Source organism: Coptis chinensis, chromosome 3 (assembly GCF_015680905.1).
Source record: "Coptis chinensis isolate HL-2020 chromosome 3, ASM1568090v1, whole genome shotgun sequence".
NCBI lineage: Eukaryota > Viridiplantae > Streptophyta > Magnoliopsida > Ranunculales > Ranunculaceae > Coptis > Coptis chinensis.
Window position 1 is genome coordinate 45,558,310 of NC_141458.1, and position 17,559 is coordinate 45,575,868.

General features: G+C 35.1%; 1 pseudogene; it reads right to left on the reverse strand.

The window, feature by feature from the left end:
• Positions 1 to 6,706: 6,706 nt before the first annotated feature.
• LOC147509784 (DEAD-box ATP-dependent RNA helicase 15-like) lies at positions 6,707 to 10,662 on the reverse strand (annotated as a pseudogene).
• Positions 10,663 to 17,559: the final 6,897 nt, after the last annotated feature.

The following is a 17,559-nucleotide window of genomic DNA, read 5'->3' on the forward strand; positions in this document are numbered from 1 at the left end:
AAGAGTTTTGTAGTCAAGATATAAGTAGACGTGGATGAGAATGGGAGTGAGTGGTGAGATCAGGATTATGTGGGGAAGGTCAAGACTAAAAGCAAAGGATACATGTGCTTTTGTCTGAGTACTCTGACATGGCATGCACGTGAAAGTAAGTATTTTTCAAAGTGGGTATTTTATCATCAGATTCTCAAGACGAGGAACAAGTTGTGCAAAAAAAAATTAGAAAATACGGAGGAAGGTGTCACAATAAAGTTTAACCAACACGTATCTTCTACCTTAGATCTCAGAAAATAGGTCGTTTAACGTCAGATCCCTAAGACGGTGATCGAGGCTTTCAAAATGAGGTAGAACATATGGAGGAAGGCTTCATAGGGTAGTTAGACCAACACATATATTCTAAAAACATGTAGCAAACCTCAAAAGTAGAAGCTATGTTGAGCTGAAATGGTAGCGTGCGCGACTTGAGTTGAGGAATATTGTAGATTTTTTTAAAAAGTTTTTTGATTTTTAAGGATGTTATTTGATATTTTTGGTTTATAATTAGAGAAAAATACAACTAATACACATAAGAATATATACATTGATAACATCTCAAAGTAATTCATACCTCGTACAAATTATTGAGGAATTATTACACACATCACACATATGTACAATAAAAGAAAAAGAAAGATAATTACATGGATCTAGAGGTCATTAACTAGAACGTGATGCAAGAGTAACAACATGACACAAACAAAAAGAGTGAACTAGAACACCATTTTTGCAGTCAATACCTTGTTTAGACATCCGCTCTAATGGATCCATAAAATATAACTGGGAATGTGAATGGAGATGAGGAGGAAGAATTTATGGTGGAAAATCCAAAATTTATAGGAGGGAAGAGAGAGACGTTGGGGTGTCCGTTTTCAGATCGTTAAGATATGACCGTTGAGATGATCATTAAGATGACCGTTAAGATATGGCCGTTAGCAGACGGATGTTAACTAACGATCGTTAACGTTAGCGTTAACTTTTTTTTAACTGTACATGGGAAGATTAATATGTTACCATCACTAGACGGCCAAAAGACTCTCCACATAAAATCCAAGGCAACTATCATGTTGACTCTATAGCTAACCCAATCCAGTTAGACTGTGGCTTCACCTTTATGTTTTGGGGGCCTAAGGTATATGACGGTTCCATCCTGGACTGTGCATGGGGTGCAACGATCTAATAATATTACCCTTGTTACATATGGTATAACCTCAAACCTCCCCGTAACGAAATCAAATAGCGAACAACTAGGGGTTGGCCTGGTGGAATCCATTGCCCATGTCCCGAGTATGCAACATCAGAGGTTGAACACGAATCTCTTTGTGCACAGTGCTAGTGCAAATGTGAAATGTAAAAGACACAACTATATACATTAGGAGTCTTTTAATGTTAGATCCTCAAGACGAATATATACAGGGCAAGTCTTTTAACGTCAGATCCTCAAGAAAATTCCCATCATGTGGGAGAAATGGCGTGGTGGAGAAGTTTATCCTGCTCAGCTGGTGTCAGGCAAAAGTATACCTTATACTAGCAAGTATCGCCCAGTGATTAAAGACCAGGGCAGAAAGGCGTTTAACAACGCATACACCATCCCATCCTCCACACACATCTTTTATGAGCAAAAGTACTATGACCATTACCTATTCGTGATGAGTGAAACTTACACCAAATGATTAGCTGAATTTATCGAGGAAGAGAGTAGAAAAAGGAAGAGAAAGAAGGAGGGGAAATTTTAGGTACTTATCGTGTACCAGGAGACACGTTTGCTCCATTATCAAAAGACATTTATACTTATTTCTGAAATAGAGTTGTTGTGGACTAAGGCTCTGGTGCTTCCAACCACACATTCCAAGAGAATAGAAAGAAAACAAAGGAGGGCCTCGGTACCAAGATGGTGCACTCCCTTTAAATAAGAATGGAATGGAGTGCACCGAAAGAAAAAGATGAGTCGTTTAAAGTCAGATTCTCAAGACTTTAATTCAATGTGTGGTCTTTAGATTTAAATACACAACTTATCATATATCAACAACTAAAAAAGATATGGGTCTGTCCAAGTAACACATTTTTCACCCCCAAACAGATTCAGACACCAAGATTTGTTGCCTCGAGATATAGTAGACCGAGAACCTAAACGAGCATGCACTTTTGTTTTTCTCAAATGCAATGGGATCCATGTAGATGATGGTAAGAACAAGGATGGTCAGAAAGAACATTCAGGAGGTAGATATTTTTGATAAAGTGGAGATGAAAAGTATGAGAAAGTGGCTTTAACACTAAACTCATTGAAGGAGTGAGTCTCTACTATTTCACATTTAAAAATGAAATGCTCCCGTGGTTTGTTCTTGGGTAAAACGTTCTCGCTTGAAGGATTGAAAAACTCATGAAGTACGGGAGACGCGAGAAAGTCGAGTGCAAATGCAACGTTATTTTTAAATGGTGGAGGATGGAAAACCTTGGTGGTAGAAAACTAGAGGGTTTCTAGAGATGGTAACATGTTGGAATGACATTTAGCTAGTTCCTGGAGTTCCATATCAGTAAAAACTGATAGATACTCGATGCAGTTTTCAATTAGTGGATCAGAAGGATCAATTGGATAGAGGTTTAGAAATTCCTCCTCTATCATGTCTTTATAAAAATTGTGATCTTTATCTTCTTCCACCATTGGTGTTGAAACCAATGAGGAAGCTAGTTATGACATCATTCAAACTGTCGATTATGTTTATCTCTTCATTCAATGATTGGATTATCTTAAAGACGTTAATATTAATAGATTGATTCCTAAAAGACAATATTATGGATCCATCGCAACAGTTGATGATGGCTTTTGCAGTTGCGAGGAAGGGGTGCCCTAAGATGATATGAATGGAATCGGAAACAACTTTAGTGTCCAAAATGACAAAATCAACGGCGTAAGAAAAATCTTGGGCCTTGACGAAGACGTTGTTCACAATGCCTTTGGGGTATTTGATGGAGTGATCTGCTAACTAAAATTTCATGGTAGTAGGTTTGAGATCATGGAGACCTAATTGTTGGAACAGATAATAAGGAAGTAAGTTGACACTTGCTCCCAGATCTAAAAGTGCAGTAGTGGTATACTTGTCTCCTAAAGTGCATGGAACGGTGTATCTTCCAGGGTCCGTTTAAGATAAAGGTATAGTTTGTTTCTCAGCTTTAGTTGGGTGCATATCTAGTATAAGGATTTGATTGTCTATTGTTCTGTCAGATTGAAGAGTGTAGATTGCATTTACTTCACCCTGTTTTTGATTACTGGTACCTGGTGCATTGTTGAGTTCAAAGGCTGTGTTGGTGGGCTTAGTGGTAATAATGGATTTGTATTTGGTTGATGAACATTAGATATATGATGTCATGAACAGTAAATTATGGTGGAAAAACAATAGATAAAACTCATCAAAATCATGTGATAAAGAGGAGAGTAGTCGTGTTCACTAAACTCTAGTTGTACACTACTTGGATACGAATCTAGATGGCAAATATGCTTCACTAATAAGAGTCAAAATAGTAGATATGAGGTGAAAACAGTGAATTTAAATTGACAAGAGAAGATATTATAAGGGGTTTAATCCTCCACGCGATTCAATTGACTATTAGTTAGTATCGAATCACTTGTATTGATCCCTAGTGAAGACTAAGTCTTCTCGGATCAAGGTTCCATTAGCATGAGAGTGTAGCTCCACCACAAATTCTTTTGGTGGTGGCTCTATCTCTAGTTACTCATAACAAAGAACTTGAAGTTCTTATTTGCAAAACAATAAATACTAATAATTAATCATCCTCACATGGCCTTATAAATCTCTTCTAATGGAGGTTTAACCTTGTTTCATTGGAATTATATTAACTAAATAAACTAAAGACATAATTGAAAAGACAAATTAAATGAAGAACTAAAACTTTTATTGATGGGAATTATTGGTGGCTACAATTCCTAAACCTAATTTTAAACTAAAGAAACATAAACCTAATTAAAACTAAACTAAACTAAAATTAACTAAAGAGGGAAGCTAGAAGAGTTAATGAAGAATTTAAAGTATTTAGCCTTAACCCTTTTTATATAGGAGAGGAGGGTTAAGGTTATATTTTCATGCATGGGCCAAAAAGGGGGATTTTGGGCTTCTACCAGTTTGAAGATATGGCCTGTTGAAGTTCTGTTGACTTTTCTGTCCTTTTTCTACTTAGATTGACTTTGACTTCCCAGCTTTGACTGGGCTTGAAAAAGGTTTTTCTCCATGATTCTTGAGTTTTAAATGTAGATCTTCCTTGGCAATCATCTTAACTCGTTTTCCATGCAAAAGTGGTGCTTTTAGTCACCTAATCAACTTCAAGTCCTGAAATGCACAAAAACATGTAATTAGTACTAACTCTTATTTATTAAAAATATAATTGGCTTAAATAGAGTACTATTAAGGGGTTTAAACTACACTTTTGGGTACTTATCACTCAGGATTTGGAACTGCTTGTCTAGGAAACACGACTTTTTAAGTTTTGTCTTGAGTTAACAACTGAAGGGATTGTTAAATGAATGTCACAATTTGAGATTGTTGTTGCATGTAAGACAGAAAAGTCTCATTTTTCTTGTCAGCTGAGGGATACACAGGTGTTGCTGTAGGAACGAGGTCACGGTAGTTATTTTTTTTTATTGGTAAGCCTGTTTTAAATGAGATCGGTAAATCTTTGATGCTGGTGGGGTTCGAGCCCCAGATGACCTCTGGTATCATCACCCAAAGGTTTTACCGACTTTCCTAGTCGACACCTGCACAGTAGTTGTTGATGGGTTATTAATGTGAGAAATTTGGATTGACGGGCACAAGACTGCGGTTGAAATTAGAGTTAGAAGAACTCAGAAATTGGGCTTGTCCTTGTTGGAATTGTTGATTATATCCTTGTTGATATGAATTAAAGTTTGGAGGTGGCCTAGCGAGTTAATTGGCGAAACCTGGAGGTCCTTATTGTTCTTGGTTGTTATGCAAAGAAAAATTTGGATGTTGTTGCCATGCGTGTTAGGAATGTTGAAGGCACAAACTTCTTTAGGTTGATACGGCGTTGATTCATAAAGCAACATACAAGAGAGTTCAGTATGGGCTAGGCTCTAACAAAGATAACATGGGGAACACTACACCATAACAGCCTATTTGTAACGGATACACATCCGTTACAAAAAATATTAGTAACGGTTATTTTGCGTTGACACAAAAGCGTGACTAATATTAGTAACGGATATCTGTAACACTTATTATCCGTTACAAAATTTACTAACGGTTATAAAGTGTCACTAAAATTAATTTCCGTAACAAATACGTAACCGTTAGAATTTATTAGTAACGGTTACCAAATTTGTTTGCATCACTTTGATTTTCTATTACTAACGATTCTGTATCCGTTACTAACAAATTTTCATTGTATAAAAAAAAATTATGTTGCTAACGGTTCCGTATCCGTTGCTAATGAATTTTCATTATATAAAAAAAATATTGGTTTTCTCGGCCCTTTTATATAGGTAGGCCATTGTCGGGTGCACGCGTGCCGCATACCTACACCTTTTTTTACTCCACAATGTATCACTGATCACTTGGAACAATTGATAGTCAAACAACACTTCATTAAATAATTACAACTCAAGTCTAGAACTTCAAAGTATCATATAAACAACTTAAGAAAGTAAAACTTAAGTATAAATAAATCCGCACCACTTAAGTACAAGCTAAATAATTATTCGAATAAGCAAACCTTACGCATCAAAATGAAGATCTCATCTTCTCCGACAAAACTATTTTAAGTACAATTTTTACAACACCTTGCAAACTATGATTCGATATCTCCAAAGCATGTAGTCCTTCACTCTTCTATATGACATCTTAATTATGCACTTGTGACTCGTCAACATACGGTGAATGTCACCTTTCCCTACAAACAATAATTGAAAACGATTAAGTTTAAGACCCTTGCAACCAAAGATAACACACTAGCACATAATAACACACTAACACATATTAGTCTCTTAGTTCCTTACGCACAATATCCTATAAAGGATGAAACAAAACTTTCCCCACTGACGTAACTTAGAAAGAAACCAACTTGATAAATATTATATATTACTAAGAAGAGGATGAATAAGGCGACAAAAACTAACTTAATAAGGTCGTTAAACCAGAAACTGAGGTAGGTAATGAAAATTAATCTAGTGAAACTATTTACAGTTAACCTTCTAGCTAAGAGTTCTCCTGCAAACAATACACGGTAATAAACACAAAATAAAAAGAATTGTTGACAGCAACAAAAAGGCCCAAAACTTCCTTTGTAAGACAGAGTAAATCACAAAAGCTACCCTTGAAGGTTTGGATAGTTAGTGGAGGAACAAAAGGTTTGAACATTTAAACAATGTCAGAGAATGAAAGAAATAAGATCTAAAAAAATCTTATTCCTTCAGTCCAGTTTTTTATTAAGCCACTAAGAAGAACCATAAAACAAATACCTTGCTCGATACGAGCGAATGGGTTTCTACGTGTCCCGCTTGTTACAGCCATACCAGCAGCAGGCACCAGCGGTAGCAGCAGCAACACCAAAGAAGAAAAAGCGGGCACCCGTGATAGCAAAGAACAAACACCAAGAAGGTTCATGGCAGAAGAAGCGGCAAAGAAGAAGGTGACACCAGCAGCAGCAGCAACACCTAGCTAATGAGGAGTTATAGATAGCAGCTAATCTATCAACAATCTAGCATAGCAATGATTCTACCTTCAACAAAAAAAAAAGGTCTGACAAGCATCACAACCAAAATACCAACATTACCTTGATATGTTGACATTACAATGCTTCTACACAAAGTGGACTTTGCCATCCAACACATGGATCAAATTGCCTGTAGGGTATAAGAAGAGTTCATGAAAGTACACAGGTTAAACAAGACAAACAACCACGAAGCTAAGGCAAAAGGAAAATACCTTTGAAAAGCCATCATCACCAAGCAACCCCCCTTCTTCCTCTTCCTTTGTTCAGACTTGGAATCGGCGATGCAAAGACTTTCCTAAGTTTGCATTGGCGGAGTTAGAAACAGGTTAAATAATCACAAAACTTGTCATTGAAATAACATTATCTCCAGCAAAAGGATATTCATTAAATAATTTCAAATTTCCTAGATAAACAATATAAGAAATTAGGTATGCAAGGTGTAACAAATTAAGTATTAAATCATAAAGGAACACGAGATAGAATCCGAAATTAAAAAATGTTGGCGGAAAAAATCATCCGTTAAACAAATAACTATATGATGCAACCAGCCTTAACAATAGCATAAACATCAATATATAGATTTTAAGACTCATGCATACCTGTACAAGCTCGTGTAAGGTCAGCTTGGCTTCATCATCTACATAAATTTCCATTGGCTGAAGACAAATGTTCACATTTAAAAAATTAGGAGCGTTTCCTCAAGCTAATAGATTTGAGTACTAAATCAATGAAGAACTGACAAATCTTCAACTCATATCCCAATCGAAATAATTTAAAGACAGATGCTCACATTCTCAGTGAATCTCACCCAAAAATATCCTACTGGTCCCCAAAAATGTCAACAATGCAAGCTAAAGTGGCATAATACTAGAATGACGCCAGCTAAAGACAGATGCTCACATCAACGAGGTAAGATGCTGATCACCCAAGTACTAATGAGTTGCACAAGATAAATGTTAATAGATGACCTAATCACATTACAAAAGGTAATCCAGGCAGCAATTTTTGGATCCGTGCACCAACATTAAAACCTAAGGTACCAAAGGAGATAGCAACTAAAGCTACGCTGAAGTTTGTCCAGATTAAATATTGAAACCACCAAGTCCATTAATGTGATTTGTTGCAGAAACATGGCATTATAAAAAGGATGATCGCTATGTTAAAGTATTGGCTTAAGGACATTATGTCTTGCATAAATCTCTTACAGATTGGCCGTATCTCCTTGCTAAGGGTTGTAGAAAACATCATGACTTGCTTATCATGAGGAGTCATCTTAAAATTCTCCTGCACATCTTTTTGCATGTCTGCATAATTAAAAACATCCAACAACTGGAATCAAGACAAAAAAATGTAACAAAGTAATTTACATAGAGGTCAAAACCAGAAACTATAGAGTCAAAACTGACTTATAAAGTATTAAAATGAATTACCGAGTGACTCCAGCATCTTGTCACATTCATCAAGGATAAAATGTCTCACATTCTTCAAAGGAAGGTCCTTCTCTCTTGCCAGTGCCAATATCCCAGGGGTTCCAACAACAACATGTGGGCACTCATTTTTTAGTAGATCTTTATGATTTTTAATATGGACACCACCATAAAAAATAGTAACCTTAAGATCAGGTAAGTAGGTGCTGAACCTCTCAAACTCATGACAAATCTGCCACAAACACCCATTATCAAAAGTAATCAGTTACCATCACCCACAACAAACGGTGCAAAAGAATGTAGTTATCATCAAAACGCTTTTTTTCAAGTTCTAACAAGTCACAAATTGCAAGACATACATGGTAAGCTAATTCACTTTTATGGCATAGAACAAGAGCGACTACTTGACCCGGCACTTTCGGTTCAATCTGCGCATGACATTAATGAACAAACACGGCCGTTTTCCCATACCGGACTTTGCTTGGCGACAGATGACATCCATCCCTAGGATAGCTTGAGGGATGCATTCATGTTGCATTGATTAATTAAAAAATCATAGTGAATGACCCTCAGTAAACACAAATTACCTTCTGGATCCTTTTGAATGAAAGGTTACCGGACCAGTTTGTCCTTGATAATCAAGATATGGAAATAGTATATTTCTGTGGACGATATAAAAAGAATAAAACAACTTAAGAAAAGACCACATAAGTTTAGAGCTTCTTGTTCTTCTTTTCTTAGTTTGAAGAGAACTAAAATGTAAAATACCTAAATAAGGAAACAAAATAAGCATGTACAATTTGGTATAATGTAAATCGTTCTGTATCTTTTTTTCCTAGATTTAGATGAATGAAAAATAGAATGGGGAACTACAGACAGACAGGCAAAAGATTCATACACCAACCAAGACACAACATAGCTTCAAAAGTGATGGAGTTCAACAGCTCTCTAATACCCAGCCCACTTAAAAACTAGTAGTTTGAAGACGACAGAAAATTGCCAACAAAAGTTCAAACTTTGAAAAAAAAAAAAAACAATAACCAGTTATCATGTTAATTGTACACTGACTGCAGATTATCAATGTTTTAAATAAGAAATTAAACATTTAAATAGCAAATAAGGTTATTTTTTTCAAGTACTAAACAGTTAGCAATATAAAAATTATGAAATTATAAAGGATATACTCCTATCAGATAAACACAGTCCAGCACAGTATTCAGCTTACACATTGTACTAAATACATCCTAGCTTGGTTCACTAAAAAAAAGAGGCTGATTGTAATTAAAAGATAGTATACTAATATGCATCTAAGTTAAAAGCCTAAAAGTGTATACAGTTCATTCTTATTAACATCAACAAAATCATGTTACTCCACAATGAGTACAGGAAAAACAATGGGAACATATAATGAGCCTACTTCCTTCTCTCTTTTTCTCGATAACTCTACTTCATTCTATAAATCATTAAATATTACATGGAAATCATTCTATTTAGCGCATCATGGTAAAAAACACACTCCATCCGACGAGCTTCCAAGAACATTAAAAAAAAATGCCCAATGGGGTTAGGAGTTAACCTTCCGAAGGATGCTCGAATCCTAAGTCAACAATCGCATACGAAGAAGTTCCGCTACAATAGGAAATTTCTAAAACCTGAGCTGTGAATTATTGTATTCCAAAAATGAAAAAAGGACACAATTTAAATTAGAATAGCGATCAACAAAAATTGTCAACAAACACACATACAAACTTTTACTTTCGATGGTTAAAACTTTAACCTTATACAAACAATTTTAGACTGATATTGAAATATCAAAACATGATTGAAACCTTTTTCTTGAAATCTCGTAAAACACCTGCCAAAAAAAAAAAAAAAAAAAAAAACAATGAGCTGACTATACAATTCAGTAAAATAAGTGGTTTATATTATCAAAGTATATAAATACATGATAAAAATCAAACCTTTATAAGAAGAGAAACAAAAAAAAAAGTTTAACTGGCATAAATATCATAGTAGCTTGATATATACAGTAAAAATAAAGTCCTTGTATTAAATTGACAGGTCAATTAGACACATAGAAAAATTACATCTCAAAACGAAATCAAGAGAAGCACATACTTTTCCCGCAGATTTGCCAATGGCTTTAAGAGACGGAATCAAGAGCTTTATCTTCATCCTCTTCGTAATCAAGTAGCTCCTCCTCATATGCGTCGTTGTTGTTGTCCTTTACTTTTCCCATTCTACTTTAAAATAAACAAATTAGAGAGATTGCCAGGTAAGGGTTAGGGTTTGAAGGGAAGAGAAAATTAAAAACGTGGATAGTTTGAGAAAAGCATTGGTAGCGGTTTTCTCTGGCGGCTTACCTCTTCCCATTTCTCTTTTGTTATTTTCTCACATTTGGTGAGAGATGAGCGCGAGAATGAAAAACATCCCCCAAATGTTTTCACCCTTTTTCATTAGTTTTCAGGTTTTCCTTTATTTTTTTTCAATAGGTCACACTTTCGTATCCGTCACTTAATATTGGGTAAATGTTACTAAATAAAGCAAGAATTTGCTTACAAAATATGTAACGGTTGGTAAGATTACTAACGGATAAAGTGTGTGACAAAAATTGTAACGGATGAATAAGTGTTAGTAATCAATTTTACTATATGTTGCAAATTCAGTGTTATGGTGTAGTGGAACTATTGACATTCATGACTTGTTGCGGTTTTTTATCATTCACCTGCACGAAAAGAGCATCTACTTTCTTGGTCAGTTTTTAATTCGGGATCAGGTTTGACTTCAAACATAGATGTGGCTTTTGGAGGAGTGATGTGAGATGAGCGGGAATAATCAGTTCTTCCCCAAGAGGTACTTCTCGATGCTTGTTTTTCTAGAAATTGGAATGCTTCATTAGCACCTTTATCTAGGAAATTTCCCCCATTCATGATGTTGAACTTTTCTTGTTGATGCTCGGAAAAACCGTTAAAGAAAGAACGAACGAGGACACCAGTGTCAAGTTGGTGATGTGGACATTTAAGAAGAAGATCATTGAATCTTTCCCTAGGCTTCTGTAAAAGATTCCTGAGGATACTGTCAAAATAATTGAATCTTTTAAAGCATCTCTTTAGTTTTCTTCTGAGTGTAGAATTTTATCATGAATGATTGCACTAGTTTTTCCCATGTGTCGTAAGAATGAGGTGGTTCACCTGCTAGCCAGACCGAAGCTTTATCGGCTAAGGTGAAAGGAAACAACCGTAGCAAGACTTGTTCGTCGGAAACATTGGGATGATGGAAAGTATTCAGGACTGTCTGGATCCGATGAAGTTGATTATATGGTTTCTCATGTTCCAAACCATGGTAAACGGGTAACAAATTGAAGACATTTGGTGGGATTTGAAAATCCACATCAAGGTCTGCAAGTTTGATATAGGAAAAAGGTCCTTCCTTTAAAGCAATGTAGAAGTCTGAAAGGGGCTTCTCGACTGGACTAGTCTCGTCATCCATAACTATGGAAGTTAAAGGTAACAGATACGCTTGTTAAGGTTTAGTGATGGAAGAAGAGCTTAGTTGAGGTGATAACTTACATAATTTTTTATTATATTTTCTTCTACGATATGTGTATTCAATTTCCTTACTATTACTAGACCTTAATCTCATGCAAGCATAAAATTAGTTAAGGAATACAAAGGGATGAATTTTTACGTTATTGATGCAATTACGTGAGGATGAAGATGAACAACGTAAGCTTGAGCCGCTGCTAGTGACAACAGTTGAACAAGGATTACGTTGGCATAGACAAACAACCACGTCATTTGAAAGATTGAGGGAGGTTTCCCGTGCAAGCATGTTCCTTAATTAGAGAATCTCAATCTTTGCAAGCTTCCTAGACACTATTTGATATAAGATATTTTATGATTTTTTTTTACAAATTTTACTATTCACGTATTATTTGTCTTTCATTATGGTGGTAAAAGCTTTCCAGGAGGACATAGTGCATTGGAGAGAAAGAACAAAATGGTAGCAATTTAGAGAGAAAGCATCATGGATCAATGTATCAACTACATGGAGAGAAACAAATTTAGGTGCGGACACCTATGCGAAACATGGTGTAACATTGCAAAATGGAGAAAGTAAATGGTGGGACACTAAACCTCTTTTTGTGAGAAACATGGAAAACCATTTTACTACTTACTTCCGATTCATTAACTAAATTTTGATGTAATAGGTGGGTACACAACTGATGATTCCCATACTAAACAGTTCTTACTCTTCATATTCTTTTTTCTTGTAACCTTTTATTTATTGGAATCAATTACCTTTCAGCGAAAAAAAAAAAAAATAAGGCAATACAAAGCAATACAAATGACAATACAAGCAAATTATTATACAAAAATACTTAGCATGTAAACAACTTGCAATCAACAAATTATAGCATGCTTCGTAAAAACCAATATTGTATTTCTAATATGCTAGAAACTTAAATAAAAATCATGCTAAATACAAATACTTACTAAACATGCAACATGTTACATAAAATATACGACACTAGCTTTTTTAAAAAAAAAATTAAGCTAGGGTTAGGCAGACCCCCACTTATATTGATTCAACTGTTTCGTACATAAGTTTGTCCACTTGCATCATCATTTACAATACATTGTAATATATGACACTAGTTAACGCTTGTTTCGTATAAGAATTTGATTTCGTCAATACTCATTGAGATTGCGAATGTCATATAGAGTGCAGCTTTGCTCGAAGGGCTTAAAAACAACTTACCCAACTCGGATTTTAATCCCTCGTTGGAATGTTCTCCTCTTTCTTGACAAAATCAAATTTTTATACCAAACATATATATGCTAAACAATCCCAATCATGCAAACAAATACACACTACTATACGCATACAAGGTCTAAACATGTTATATCATGCAAGAAATGGACTCCTCTTACAAGTGAGTCGAGGAGTGGGAGAAAATGGAACCTGAAAAGAATCTCACAACTCCGCCTTATATATAAGATTTCAAAACTTCCTCGCAAGATATGAAACACTACTATCCGCTCCAGGGACAGGGTTCACTGCCTTAGATAGGCATTGATATCATATTGATCCGGAGGACTTGAAATTCAAATGTGGGAATCTAATTCCCCATAATAGTAGCGGGACTCAAAAACAACTTCCACAAGTCGCACACTAACATTGTTAAATTGGGGGACTCACGCACACCACCTTTTTAGTCGAGTCCCATGACTGGAATCTAGTGCCAGATATGAGAACCTGTGACAAAAAAAAACAAAAGTTAAAAAAAGCAGCAGGCAAAAATAAATGAAAAAAAAAAAAAAATAAAAAATGGAAAGGAGAAAATAGGGGGGATTCCCTGTGACTTAGACGAGCTCCAATGTATTGCTTCGGTAGATGTTAGGCCGGCTGCAGGACCATTTGACAAGAGTAAATTAGTCGTTACTCTAACTCACACTTATATCAATTACCTTACTCTTGATTCATGTTGAAATATAGTTCGAGTAAAGGAATCGTCTTGATAAGTAAGATTTTGTTAATGTAAAAATAGTATTTCTACAGTACTAAACATGTTAATCAATAATAAATAATACTTTCAATACAGGTTTCAATACAGATTGATATATGGGAGCAATCATGTTCTCCACTCTTGCTTGCACGTACTTGACACGAATTTTGACTAAACTAACTATTGCACTAATGAGAGATAATTCTTGGTATGAAAATAGTAAATTTAAATGCTAAAATAGTAGATATAATGATGATAAAAAGAATATAGAGAGGGGCAATCCACCACATGATTCGATTGGCTATTAGTTTAGTCATCGAATCGCTTTTCTTGATCCCTAGTTAACAACCTACATCTCTATAGTCATTGTTACACTAGCATGAGAGTTTAGCTCCACCACAAATCTCTTTGATGGTGGCTCTAAACTCTAGTTTAATTCTTATGATTTTTATCTCTAAACAATCATAAGAATCAAATTTGAAACTCTTTTGTAAAACAATAACTAAACTACTAACAAATCATCCTCATGTGGCTTCATAAACCCCCTCTAATGGAGGTTTAGCCTTGTGTCATCGGATTCATATTAACTAAACAATAATAAGAACACATTAAAGTAAAATAACTAAACTTTTTTGATGGTTTAAATGGTGGCTACAAACCCTAATTATAAACTATACTAAACTAAACTATTCTAAAGAAAGGGGGAAAGAGAGATACCTAATTAAAACTAAACTATACTAATGAGGGAGTAGCCAAATTTTGTTTAGCCTTAACCCTCTTTATATAGGAGAGGGTTAGGTTATATTTTCGTGCATGGGCCAAAAAGAGGGACTCTGGGCCTCTAAAGTGAGCCCAAAGTCCATTAGGTTAAGTTTAAAGAGGCCACAACTGCTAGAAATTACTTTAGTACCCTTTTCATCTACTTTTACAACTCTAATTAGGGAAAAGCCGGGTCCATTAGAAATCTTATTCCGAGCTGGTTGTTTTGACAAAAAGTAGGCCCAATTCCAAGGCCTGAGTCCAAAGATACGACCTATTGAAGTTCTGTTAATTTTTCTATCCTTTTTCTACCCAAATTGACTTTGACTGGGCTTGAAAAAGCTTTTTCTTATTGATTCTTGGGCTTTAAATATAGAACTCTTCTAGGAATCATCTTTACTCATTTTCCACGTAAAAGGACATCTTTAAGTACATAAACAGCTTCAAGACCTGAAATACACAAAAATACGTAAACAGTACTAACTCTTATTTATTATAAACATAATTGGCCTAAATGTAATACTATTAAGGGATTTGAACTACACTTTTGGGTGCTTATCACATCTCATGCTTAAGAGCCAGAGCACTTGTTCATAACTTTACTAGACTACTCAAGAGAAACTGATAAATCATAAAAATGATAGTTTACCTACGAAATGAACGATAAAACTCAAAACGTAAGTAAACTAAAACTTAATACGTGCTTAATTTATCAATTTTTCTACTCTCAAATCTATCGAAATAGAGTGGAGTAACAAATTCGTTCCACTCCTAGTTTTTTAGCATGGAATGTTTTCTAGTCTAATTAATTGGTCTTAAGTATAATGAGAGATTTACGAGGGGAATTCTATACTACGAGGTGAATTCAATTAACAAGTTACGAATAACGAAATGATAGAATGCTAAGGGGGTTGAATCTAGATAAAGAATTAAAGGGAATTTAATCCACCTTAACTCGACTTAATCCTACTAACAAAGACTCGTCGTGATCCAAATTGAATGCTTAGCATATCAAAATAGTAATTCTAATCCCTAATTATACATGGCATTTCTACCAATTCATAACTAGCATGTGAGCAATTAAACCCATTCTCATGGTGAATTAATCATTTCTAGAGTGGAATAATTATCACGACGATTTCTAAGTTTAACAAGGATCAAGCGTCATCAAGGCTTTTTCAACCCCACTAATGGAGGTTTAGCCTTGATTCATACTACTATCATTTCCCATTGATTTATAACTAGACATCATATAAAAATTCTATCTTTATGCAACTTATCTAAACAATAATTGAAATCTTAGGTAATAACTAGGAAATGAATAACAAGTAATAAAGGAATTTAGATCTAAACAATGGTAAATGACAAAAATCGAAATTGACAAACTAACTATTTTATTTATCAAACTAATAAAGAACAATGATTCTAAGAGTTTAATCTAAAACAAGAATTGAATTTAAACTAAACTTAATTTTTATTTAATGAAAACTAGATCTAGAATTATCTATAGTTTTAGGTCTAACTAGTAACACTGCCTCTTTTTGTGTGTGTAGATGTGTATGGATGATGTAGATGTATGATGGTCGTTGAACAAATATAAGCATATCAAAACCTAATTATCCCTCAATAAGTAAATGATGAGTAGGGTATCGTTCCACTTTTAAGTGTATGTTATATGAAGGACAGGACTGGAAAGGGGGTTTGAGGGATTAAAAACTATGATTGTAGAGATTTTAAATACTAAACTAAGATAAACTAACTAAACTATTGAGAATTTATAAGAGAGGGAATTCAAGAGATTAGAATCCACCAATATTTTTGATTTATGACCTTTACGCTTCATGGTTGTTCTTACAAGTACTACAATTAGGCAATCAGCGAGTGCCGATGCCTCTTGATCGAAAACATCGTTAACAATTAACTCTACTTAAGGTTGTTCCTATGTTTATGCTATTAATATCTTCTTTCCTTTTATGTAAGCTTGGGCAGCCATTCAATGTATTACCAAGAGCAACATCAAGGAGTACTTCCTAATAGGGCGGCCATTCAATGAATCACCACTTAAGAAAACACAAACAATAATTCCCTAGGCAGCCACTCCCTGAGCTACCCCTTCTAAGGCAACACAAAGAATACTTCCCTAACTCTAAAAAACTATACTACTAGAAGAAAAGTAAATAACACTAGCATGATATTAATATTGCAAAACATAAACCCTATTCTATACTTCCATCCCCTGGGTGTGGCAATGGAACTAATAACTACAAACATAAAGAACTAACTTGATTGAAGAACACCATGAATCGGAAGAATCATTAAACCTTAAGATCGGCTTCATCTTCTCCTTGAAGGAGAAGATTAGCCTTCCATAAAGAAGGAAGAACACGAAGAAGCGAAAGAAGAAGAGTCGAAGAACATAAGACTAGAAAGACTAATTTATTAAGACTTCGGCTAGTTAAAACCGATCTTTTATTATTAATCTCTCTCTGCCTTAAGTTCTGAAGACAAGAATATAAGTGAATTGGCCAATTACATGAGGCACTTAGGTCCTCTATTTATAAGGGTTACAATGAGCTCTAGAAGCATTCCAAACCGTCATTTGTTTCCTAATACAAATAGACTTCTTCCAGAGTCCAACTTTGTCTTCAAAACTGAGAAGGAATTGGCTACAGTGTCGATTCATGCGTCCCAGACTTAATCAATCGTCCCGATCTATGCATCATGACATAATCAATGCGTGCCTAGACGGCTCGATACATCGTCCCCACGATGCATAAGCCCGATTTCTCTTACGCGCTCTACCCTTCTATCCTCTTTTGTAGGCTTTGGTCCAAGCAATGAATCCTTTGGCCTTGGGCTTCCAAATAGACTTTAAAATAGGTCCAAGTCGCATCTTTAACAGCTCCAATTCCTTGGCCTTCTCCATGATTGTCCACGGGCCTCCCATGTGATCCTTAATGCTCCGAATTGCTTCGTTTTACCCCATTTTCTCTAATATTCTACAAAACTCTCTTTTTCACCTGTAGAATCTTAAAACACAACTTATAAACACTATTTGTCCACTACAATGGCTAAACAAAAGGCATAATC